The 9,609-nt window shown below is 39.6% G+C and overlaps 1 pseudogene; it reads left to right on the top strand.

The window, feature by feature from the left end:
- Positions 1-7,454: 7,454 nt before the first annotated feature.
- On the top strand, positions 7,455-8,802 carry LOC106823287 (eIF5-mimic protein 1 pseudogene; annotated as a pseudogene).
- Positions 8,803-9,609: the final 807 nt, after the last annotated feature.

Genomic DNA, 9,609 nt, shown 5'->3' with positions numbered 1-9,609 from the left:
AGGAAGAAATAAAACTGTCTTTATTCATAGACAACATGATTGTATATGTGGAAAAATCCCAAAGAATCTAAAAAACACTCTTGGAACTAATAAACAAGTTCAACAAGGTTGCAGGATACAAGGTCAGTATTACAAAAGTCAATTGCTCTTTTGATACCAACAGTGAAAAATTTGAATTTGGAATCATGAAAGAAAAAAATACCATTTGTAGTAGCACACACACAAAATAAAGTAATTATGAATACATTTAATATATATGTACCGGATCTGTATGTAGGAAAGCGTAAAAACACTGATAAAAAAATCAAGGAAGATCTAAACAGTGTAGAAATATACCATGTTGATGGAATGAAAGATTCCAGATTGTTGAAATGTCGGTTCTCTCTAATTTCTCTATAGATTCCACACTATCTCAATCAATATCTCAGTAAGCATGTTGTAGACAGTGGCAAGCTGATTCTAAAATTTACATGGGAATTCAAAGGTACTCGGATAGTAAAAATGATTCTAAAAAATAAGAGAAAAGTTAGATTACTCACATTACTCAATTTCAAGACTTACTATAAAGCTACAGTAATCAAGACAGTGTGGTATTGGTAAAAGGATACATATACACCAGTTCAATAGAATAAAGATTCCAGAAACAGACTCACACAAATAAACTGATTTTTTAAATACACGCAAAATAAGTTCAATGTGAAAAGGATAATCTTTTTAACAAATGGTGCTGAAAAATTTGGAGGACCATATGCACACAACAAATTCTTATACCTATACCTCAAATCTTAACAAAAAATTAACTCAAAATAGATCATAGACCTAACTGTAACAATGAAAAAAATATAAAACTTCTAGGAGAAAATCTGCATGACCTTGAGTTTAGCAATGAGCTTTCAGACACATCAAAAGCATGAGCCATGAAGGGAAAAGAACTGGTATGTTGGACTTTATCAAATCTAAAAACTTTTGATTTGAAAAATATATTGAGAGAATGACAAGACCAGCTACAGACTAGGAGAAAATATTTTCAAATCACATATCTGATGAAAACAACCAAACTTGTATCCGGAATACACAAGGAACTCTCAAAACTCAAGAGTAAGGGGGGGGGGAGGGGAAATGAAACAAATGATAAAAGACCTAAATAGACACTTCATAAAAAAAGATATACTAATGACAAATCAGTATATGCAAATACGCTCAACATCATGTGTCCTTAGATAAATGCAAATCGAAAAATAAAACTGACAACATGAAATGGTTGCAAAGATTCGGAGTAACAGAGACTCTCATTCATTGTGGTGGGGGGGAAAGCAAAAGGGGTCAGTCCTTGTGAAGACAGTTTGGGAGTTACTTATAAAGTAAAACACAGAATTACCACAATCCCATTAATCACACCTGTAAGTATTTACCCAAGTGAATTGAAAACTTATGTTCACACGAAAACCTGTACATGAATGTTTATAGCAGCTTTAGTCATGATCATCAAAAACTGCAGCAAACAAGATGTCCTTCAAAAGTGAATGGAAAAACAAATTGTGGTACAATCATTAAGGGCATATTATTCAGTGACGAAAAGGAACCAAGTATTAAAGCATGAAAGATGAATGAAACTTAAATGAATTTTGTTAAGTGAAAAAAGTCAGATCAAAAACGTTACATATTAAATGATTCCATTTATATGACATTCTGGAAAAGGCAAAAATATAAGGACAGAAAACAAATGTGGTTTTCAGGGGTTTGGAGGGAGAGTGGTTGGTTACAAGGGGATGAACAGAGGATTTTTTAGGGTGATGGAACTATTCTGTGTGGTACAGAGGTGGTAGATACTTAACACTGTGCATTTGTCAAGACCTATTACTGTACATCATTAAAGAGTAAACTTCAATTAAAACATAATAACCACCAGTAGGTTGGGTATGCAAGGACGGCTTGCAGAATCTAACTGCATTACAACAGTATGACTTCACTAAAGGGGATGGGGGGAAAAAGCTGATCTAAGTAACTTTTGAAAATGGTGATTTGGCTAGAAACTTTAAGGCTAAATACAAAAAGAGCTATCTGTAAGCATTGTCCTCTAGTTGGTAAATTTGTTTCTCACAGGGGTACAGGTTAAAAATTCTGTAACCGCTTTACATGAATACTGAGATTGAACTAAGTAAATGGAAAGTGGATGGTGGGAGCTGGGTTTTTCATGACTGGAGAGGGAAGTTCCAGATAAGCAAGGGGAGAAAGGCTGGAATGAACCATATGATACTGCATTATGATTGGTGACATCAGTATGATTACACGTATAGCTTAATATAGATACAAATGGAGAGATATAGAAATAAGCATAGATATGTGTGTATACATGGGTTAGTATACATATATATTTTCCTAACTCTGTCAACTGAGAGGACTTGGAAGCAATAACCCCAGTAGCACTGAGTGCATCAGCACCATATCTAGATTTCTAGGTACTATTCCTCAGTAAAAAGAATCAGGGATCCTAGGAGAAATTATTAGGGCCGGGGTAGGGAATATACAAGATGAGCCTGGAATGTCTTATAGAGTCAGGAAGTAAGGAAGTGCTCAGAAAGTAAGGTAGTGCTGAGAAAGTAAAAGGATAAGGGTATATCAAAAGGAAACAGGAGCCGACCTGAAAAAATCTCCTAACAGACAAAGCTAGAACAATCTGTTCAATGCAATAAATAACATAATATTTTATTATAATGAAAGAATAAAATAAATCTCCACAAATTCATGCTGAAATAGATAAATAATTGAATAAATAAATGTGGGAGAAGAGGCAACACTTTCTTATAGTAAAATTCCAAATAATTTTTGTAGATGCCCCTTTCTGAGAGGTGGAGATTAATGCCCCTCTTCCTCCAGTCACATGTGGACTTTGCTTAGTGACTTGCTTCCAAAGAATAGAGTAGAAAAAATGGAAAAAAGTAACTTTTTTGGTAGAGAAACCTGGAGAATGCTACCTGGGGCAGGAGATCATGTTTAACATAATCAATGATAAGTCATGTTGATACCATGTATCGCTGAGATGATGTGATGAGAATAGTACTTTACCCCTGTGGTATTATCCACCCCCAACCCCAAAAATTACTCCAGTCCAATGCTGAGAAAAGACAAACCAAAATTGAGAGATTTTCTACAAAATACATGACATGTACTTCCTAAAACTATCGAGGTCATCAAAATTAAGGAAAGTCTGAGAAACTCTCACAGTCAAAGAGAAGCCTAAAGAGACATGATGACTAAATGTGATGTGGTATCTGGATGGGAGTCTGGAACAGAAAAAAGACATTAGATAAATCTAAAGTCATCTGAACAAAGTATGAACTTTATGTAATAATAGATTATCACCAGTAGTGCACTAGTTGTGACAAATGTACCATACCAATGTAAGATACTAACAACAGGTTATATTATGTTTGAGGTTTACATGAACACTCTGTACTATCTTTGCAACTTTTCTGTGCATCTAAAACCATCCTAAAATTTAAAAAATAATTTAAAAAATCTAGAGACTTCCTGGGGCTGGCCCCGTGGCCGAGTGGTTGGGTTTGTGCGCTCTGCTGCAGGCGGCCCAGTGTTTCGTTGGTTCGAATCCTGGACGCCGACATGGCACTGCTCATCAAAGCACGCTGAGGCAGCGTCCCACATGCCACAGCTAGAGGGACCCACAACGAAGAATATACAACTATGTACCGGGTGGCTTTGGGGAGAAAAAGGAAAAAAATAAAAATCTTTAAAAAAAAAAAAAATCTAGAGACTTCCTGTTTCTGGTCCAGCATGCAAGAAGCTTAGAAGTCTCCACTCCATCCTAATGACAAGCAAAAAGCTGAACTACTGAAAAGACAACACTTCTTAAATGACATGTAAGAACAGATGGATAATGTAAGCAGAGACGTGGATTTCTAAGAAAGAATCAAAAAGAAATGCTAGACATTGAAAACACTGTTACAGAAATGAAGATTGCCTTTGATATTATTAAAGACATATTAGTAGACTGGACCACAGCTGAGGGAAAATCTGAGCTGGAGGATATGTCAATGGAAACCTCCAAAACTGAAAAGCAAAGAGCACAAGACTGAAAAAAATACAACAGAATGTCCAAGGGCTGTGGGAGAACAAGGGGGTGTAACAGATGCATAATGGGAGTGTTATATTCTACTTGAGATTTATCAATTTTATTAATCTACTTAAGATTTTCTTTATTGTTTTCTGTTTTCTATTTTGTTGATTCCTATTTTGATCTTCATGATGTCCTTTCTTGTTTTACATTGGGTTTAATTTGCGCTTCTTTTTCTAGTCTTCTAGGATAGAAGCTGGAGTATTTTATTTGAGATCTTTCCATTCTAAAAAAGCATTTAGTGTTATAAATTTTCTTCTAAACCTTGAAACCCGTTTGAATTGGATTTTCTGAAAATTGAAACTGAAAATATGCTAAGTGATAAATTAATGGTCCCGTTTTCTTATGCTCAGCAAAATACCTTTCCACAAATAGTACAACCTGGGAGGGAGGATATGTTTGTAGGTTGACTTGTTATTTTCTCTAAGTTATAATAGTTTGTTTTCATGCATTTTTAGTGGTGTACAATTCTTTTTATGTATGTTGAATTTTATTTGCTGATATTTTGTTGAGGATTTTTTGCATCTATGTTCACGAGAGATATTGTTCTTTAGTTTTGTTTTCTTGTAACATCTTTGTCTGGTTTTGGCCTTCTGTTTAAGTCTAGGAAAGCTTTTATTTCTCCTTCATATCTAAGGTATAACTTTGCTGGATAAAGCAATATTCTTTTTTTTACTTTTTGAGGAAGATTAGCCCTGAGCTAACATCTTCCACCAATCCTCTTTTTTTGCTGAGGAAGACTGGCCCTGAGCTAACATCCCTGCCCGTCTTCGTCTACTTTATATGTGGGGTGCCTGCCACAGCATGGCTTGACAAGCGATGGGTAGGTCTGCACCTGGGATCCAAACTGGCGAACCCAGAGCCACCAAAGCAAATGTGCAAACTTAACTGCTGCACCACCGGGCCAGCCCCAGTGGATAGTATTCTTGGCTGGCAGTTTTTATCTTCCAACATTTTCAATATGTTGTTCAACTCTCTCCTGTCCAGTAGAGCTTCTGTGGAGAAATCTGATGATAGCTTAATGGCATTTCCTTTGTAGGTTACTATCTTTTTTCATAGTTGCCTTTAAAATTCTTTCTTTGTCATTGGCTTTTGACACTTTTAATGTGATGTGTCTTGGAGAAGGTCTTTTTGTGTTAGATAATTAGGAGTTCTATTAGCTTCATGTACTTGTATATCCAGTTCCTTCCCCAGGTTTGGGAAGTTCTCAGGTATTATTTCTTTAAATAAGCTTTCTGTTCCCTTCTCTCCCTCTTCTTCTGGGTCATCCGTTATCCTTATGTTGCTTTTTCTAATAGAGTCAGATATTTCTCATAAAATTTCTTTATTTAAAAAAAACTTAGTTCTTTCTCCTCTTCTGCCTGAATCATTTATAGATTTCTGTCTTTGACCTTGTTGATTTTCTCTTCCATATGGTCTGTTCTATTTCCAATGCTTTCTACTTTATTCTTCATCTCATTTATTGAGTACTTAAGCTCCAGAATTTCTGTTAGGTTCTTTTTTAGTTTCAGTCTCTTTGGTAAAGTACTCCTGTTCATTAATTTTATTCCTGAGCTCATGGAACTTCCTCTCTTAGTTTTCTTGTAGCTCATTGAGTTTCTTCATAACAGCTATTTTGAATTCCCTATCAGTTAGATCACAATCTTCTGTGACTTCAAGTTTGGTTTCTGGAGAATTGTCATTTTCTTTTTGTGATATCATGTTACCATCATTTTTCATGGTATTTGATAAGTTGTTCCTCTGCTGGCACATTTGTAGTAGCAAACACATTTCTTATTTAGGTAAGGCTTTGTTTAGTTTGATTCTGAGCTGCTTTTGGTTGTATTTGAGAGCCAGCACTTTTCACTCTCTACTGCCTCTGCCAGAGGTGCTGTTGCTGCCCTTGTTGTGCTGCTTGTACCTGTGACGTTGTTGGTGCCTTGCTGCTTGTGATATTGCTGCAGTCACAGGTGTTGCCACTGGGGTCACCAGGCTGGTGAGCACCTCTGCTGCTTCTGGGGTTGCCTGGGTCATTGTTCAGCCACAGTGGCAGGAGAAGCAGGTGGGTGAGCAGGAGCCAAGTTCATGGGCACCTCCACCACCCCTGGGCTTGTCGGGTTCACAGGCACTGCCACCACACATGAGGGGGCCAGGGTTGTGGGTGCTGCTGTGGCTGGGGAGTACCAGGGTTGTGGGCTCTTCTGCCACTGTTGCCTGGTTCCCTGCAGCCTTGGGTGCCACTGTGGCTGGGGGGCCTATGTTGCATGCACCACATCTGCTGCTGCTCCTGGGTTTTCTGGGGTTGCTGGTGCTGCCACTGCCAGGGGCACCAAGTTTTCAGGTTTTGTCATCACTGACGGGCAGGTCATGGTTCTTGGATACCACTGCCACCACTGTGGAGGGAAGTACCTCAGTTGTAGCTGCTGCTGTGGTTTCTGGAGCCTTAGGTCATAGGTGCTGCTACTGCTCCTAGGGGAGGAGGAGAGACTGGGTCACAAGCACCACTGTGGTTCCTGGAGCCTCTGATTGTGCGTGCTGCTTCAGTTCCCAGAGCCTCTGTTCTGAAACACTGTCACAGTTCCTGGAACCTCAGGTCATAGGTGCTTTCACCACTGCTGGGGGCACCAAGGTCTTGGAAGCAGCCCCTGCTGCCAGGAGGACTGGGGTTGCAGGTGCCACTGCTGCTGCCAGGGGAGGGTGCTGCTGAGCTGCAGACACCATCATAGTTCCTAGATCCTCTTGTCATAGGCACCACTATGGTTCCTGGAGCCTGCTTCATGGGTGCTGCCTTGGTTCCTGGAGCCTCCAGTCTCAGGAGCTGCTACCACTGCCTCCTTGGTTCCACCACCTCCATGAGATCTAGTCAACCCACCTTTAGATGTACAGATTTATGGATCTCTCAGGCATTCTGGTGTGCTGTGCAGGGGATCCTTTGTTGGTCTGTGGAGAGGAAGAGAGCAACTCATGCACCTACAATGATGCTGTCACCCCCTGGTATTTCTATTTTCAACTTTTTGAGAAACCTCTGAACTGTTTTCCATAGTGTCTGCACCCGTTTACATCCCCACCAACACTGCACAAGGGTTCCATTTTCTGCACATCCTCACCAATACTTGTGATCTCTCATTCTCTTGATGATAGCCATTCTAACAGGTGTGAGGTGATAGATCATTGTGGTTTTGATGTGCAATTCCCTGACGATTAACGATGTTGAGCATCATTGTCTGCCACCACTGCTGCCGCTGCCACTGCTGCTGCTGGAATCACCGCAGCCCCCAGCCTCACGTGTTGCCACTACCCCTTCGAACAGGTGAGAAGCAACCCAGAAATTTTATGACTAAGCATCAGGAGCCAGTGCTAACAGGCCAGCGGTTCAAAACTCAGAAAAGGGATGAAAAAGAGAAATTCAAACCCACCGTCTTCAGGGATACACTTGTCCAGAGGCTTAATGAAGATAGGGATGACCTTGAAGCTGTAGCCAAGTTTCTGGACTCTACAGGCTCAAGATTAGATTATTGTCGCTGTGCAGACACACTCTTCGATATCCTGGTGGCTGGCAGTATGCTTGCCCCTGGAGGAACACGCATAGATGATGGTGACAAGACGAAGATGACCAACCACTGTGTGTTTTCAGCAAATGAAGATCATGAAATCATCTGAAACTATGCTCAGGTCTTCAATAAACTCATCAGGAGATATAAGTATTTGGAAAAGGCATTTGAGGATGAAATGAAAAAGCTTCTCTTCTTCCTTAAAGCCTTTTCCAAAACAGAGCAGACAAAGTTGGCAATGCTGTCAGGGATCCTGCTGGATAATGGCACCCTTCCTGCCACCATCCTTACCAGTCTCTTCACCGACAGCTTAGTCAAGGAAGGCATTGCAGCCTCATTTGCTGTCAAGCTTTTTAAAGCATGGATGACAGAAAAAGATGCCAACTCTCTGCTCTCTTCTTTGAGAAAAGCCAACTTAGACAAGAGGCTACTTGAGCTCTTTCCAGTTAACAGACAGAGTGTGGATCATTTTGCTAAATACTTGCTGATGCAGGTCTGAAGGATCTTTCTTACTTCCTGTGAGTCCAGCGGTCCCTGGGCACCAGGAAGGAACTGCAGAAGGAGCTCCAGGAGTGTCTTTCTCAGGAATGCCCGATTGAGGAGGTGGTGCTCTATGTGAAAGAAGAAATGAAGAGGAATGATCTTCCAAAAACAGCAGTGATTGGACTCCTATGGACCTGTATAATGAATGCTGTTGAGTGGAACAAGAAGGAAGACCTCATTGCAGAGCAGGCCCTTAAGCACCTGAGGCAATACGCTCCTCTCCTGGCTGTGTTCAGCTCCCAAGGCCAGTCAGAGCTGATCCTCCTCCAGAAGGTTCAGGAATACTGTTATGACAACATCCATTTCATGAAAGCCTTTCAGAAGATCGTGGTTCTCTTTTATAAAGCTGATGTGCTGAGTGAAGAAGCGATATTGAAATGATACAAAGAAGCACATGTTGCCAAAGGCAAGAGTGTTTTTCTTGACCAGATGAAGAAATTTGTCAAGTGGTTACAAAACGCAGAAGAAGAATCTGAATCGGAAGGTGAGGAAAGTTAGATGGCTCAAGAAGCACAATACCTAGGTTACCACACAACACTGATTGGGAATGCTGAACCATTTGGGAAGAGAAACTTGGCTTCTGTTTTCACAAAGGAAAAAAAAAATAGGATAGACATCCTTTGTGCAGAGAGGAAAATGGTTTTTATTTTTGTTTTGTTTTTAAATGGAGCCCTGAGGCATCAGCTATTATACTTGGGACTCTACCTCTCCCTCACTATGTGCTAACTTAAAGCCATTCAACACAGGGTCAACTAGGAATCTGAAAGTAAATACTCAACAGACTCCTCTTTTTTAGCCGTATTTTTCAGATACTGTGTGGTGAATGCCCCAGTGGTGTCTATTACAGGGCCACTTTGGTAGTTGTGTATCTGCTCATGTATGTGACTTGACAAACCAGTTTTTTAAAATAAATGGCTTTATAAAAAAAAAATGATATCGAGCATCTTTTCATGTATCTGTTGGCCATCTACATGTCTTCTTTGGAGAGCCATCTGTTTAGTTCCTCTGCCCATTTTTTAATTGGATTGTTTGTTTTTTAGTTATTGAGTTATGTAAGTTCTTTATGTATTTTGGATATTATATCTTTATCCAGTATATGATTTACAAAATTTTTCTCCTATTCCGTAGGTTGCCTTTTCATTTTGGTGATTGTTTCTTTTGTTGTGCAGAAGCTTTTAAGTTTGATGAAGTTCCGCTTGTTGACTTTTACTTTTGTTGTTTGTGGTTTTGGTGTCATATCCAAAAAATCATTGCCAAGACCAATGTCAATGAGCTTCTTCCCAATGTTTTCTTCTAGGAATTTTATGATATCAGGCCTTCTGTTTAAGTCTTAGATCCATTTCTAATTAATTTGTGTGCATGGTGTAACATAGGGGTCCACCTTCATGTTTCTGCATGCATTTA

The sequence above is a fragment of the Equus asinus genome, chromosome X (assembly GCF_041296235.1).
Source record: "Equus asinus isolate D_3611 breed Donkey chromosome X, EquAss-T2T_v2, whole genome shotgun sequence".
Classification (NCBI taxonomy): Eukaryota; Metazoa; Chordata; class Mammalia; order Perissodactyla; family Equidae; genus Equus; species Equus asinus.
Note: the sequence above shows the minus strand (reverse complement) of the source record. Positions and strands in the feature narration are given on the sequence as shown.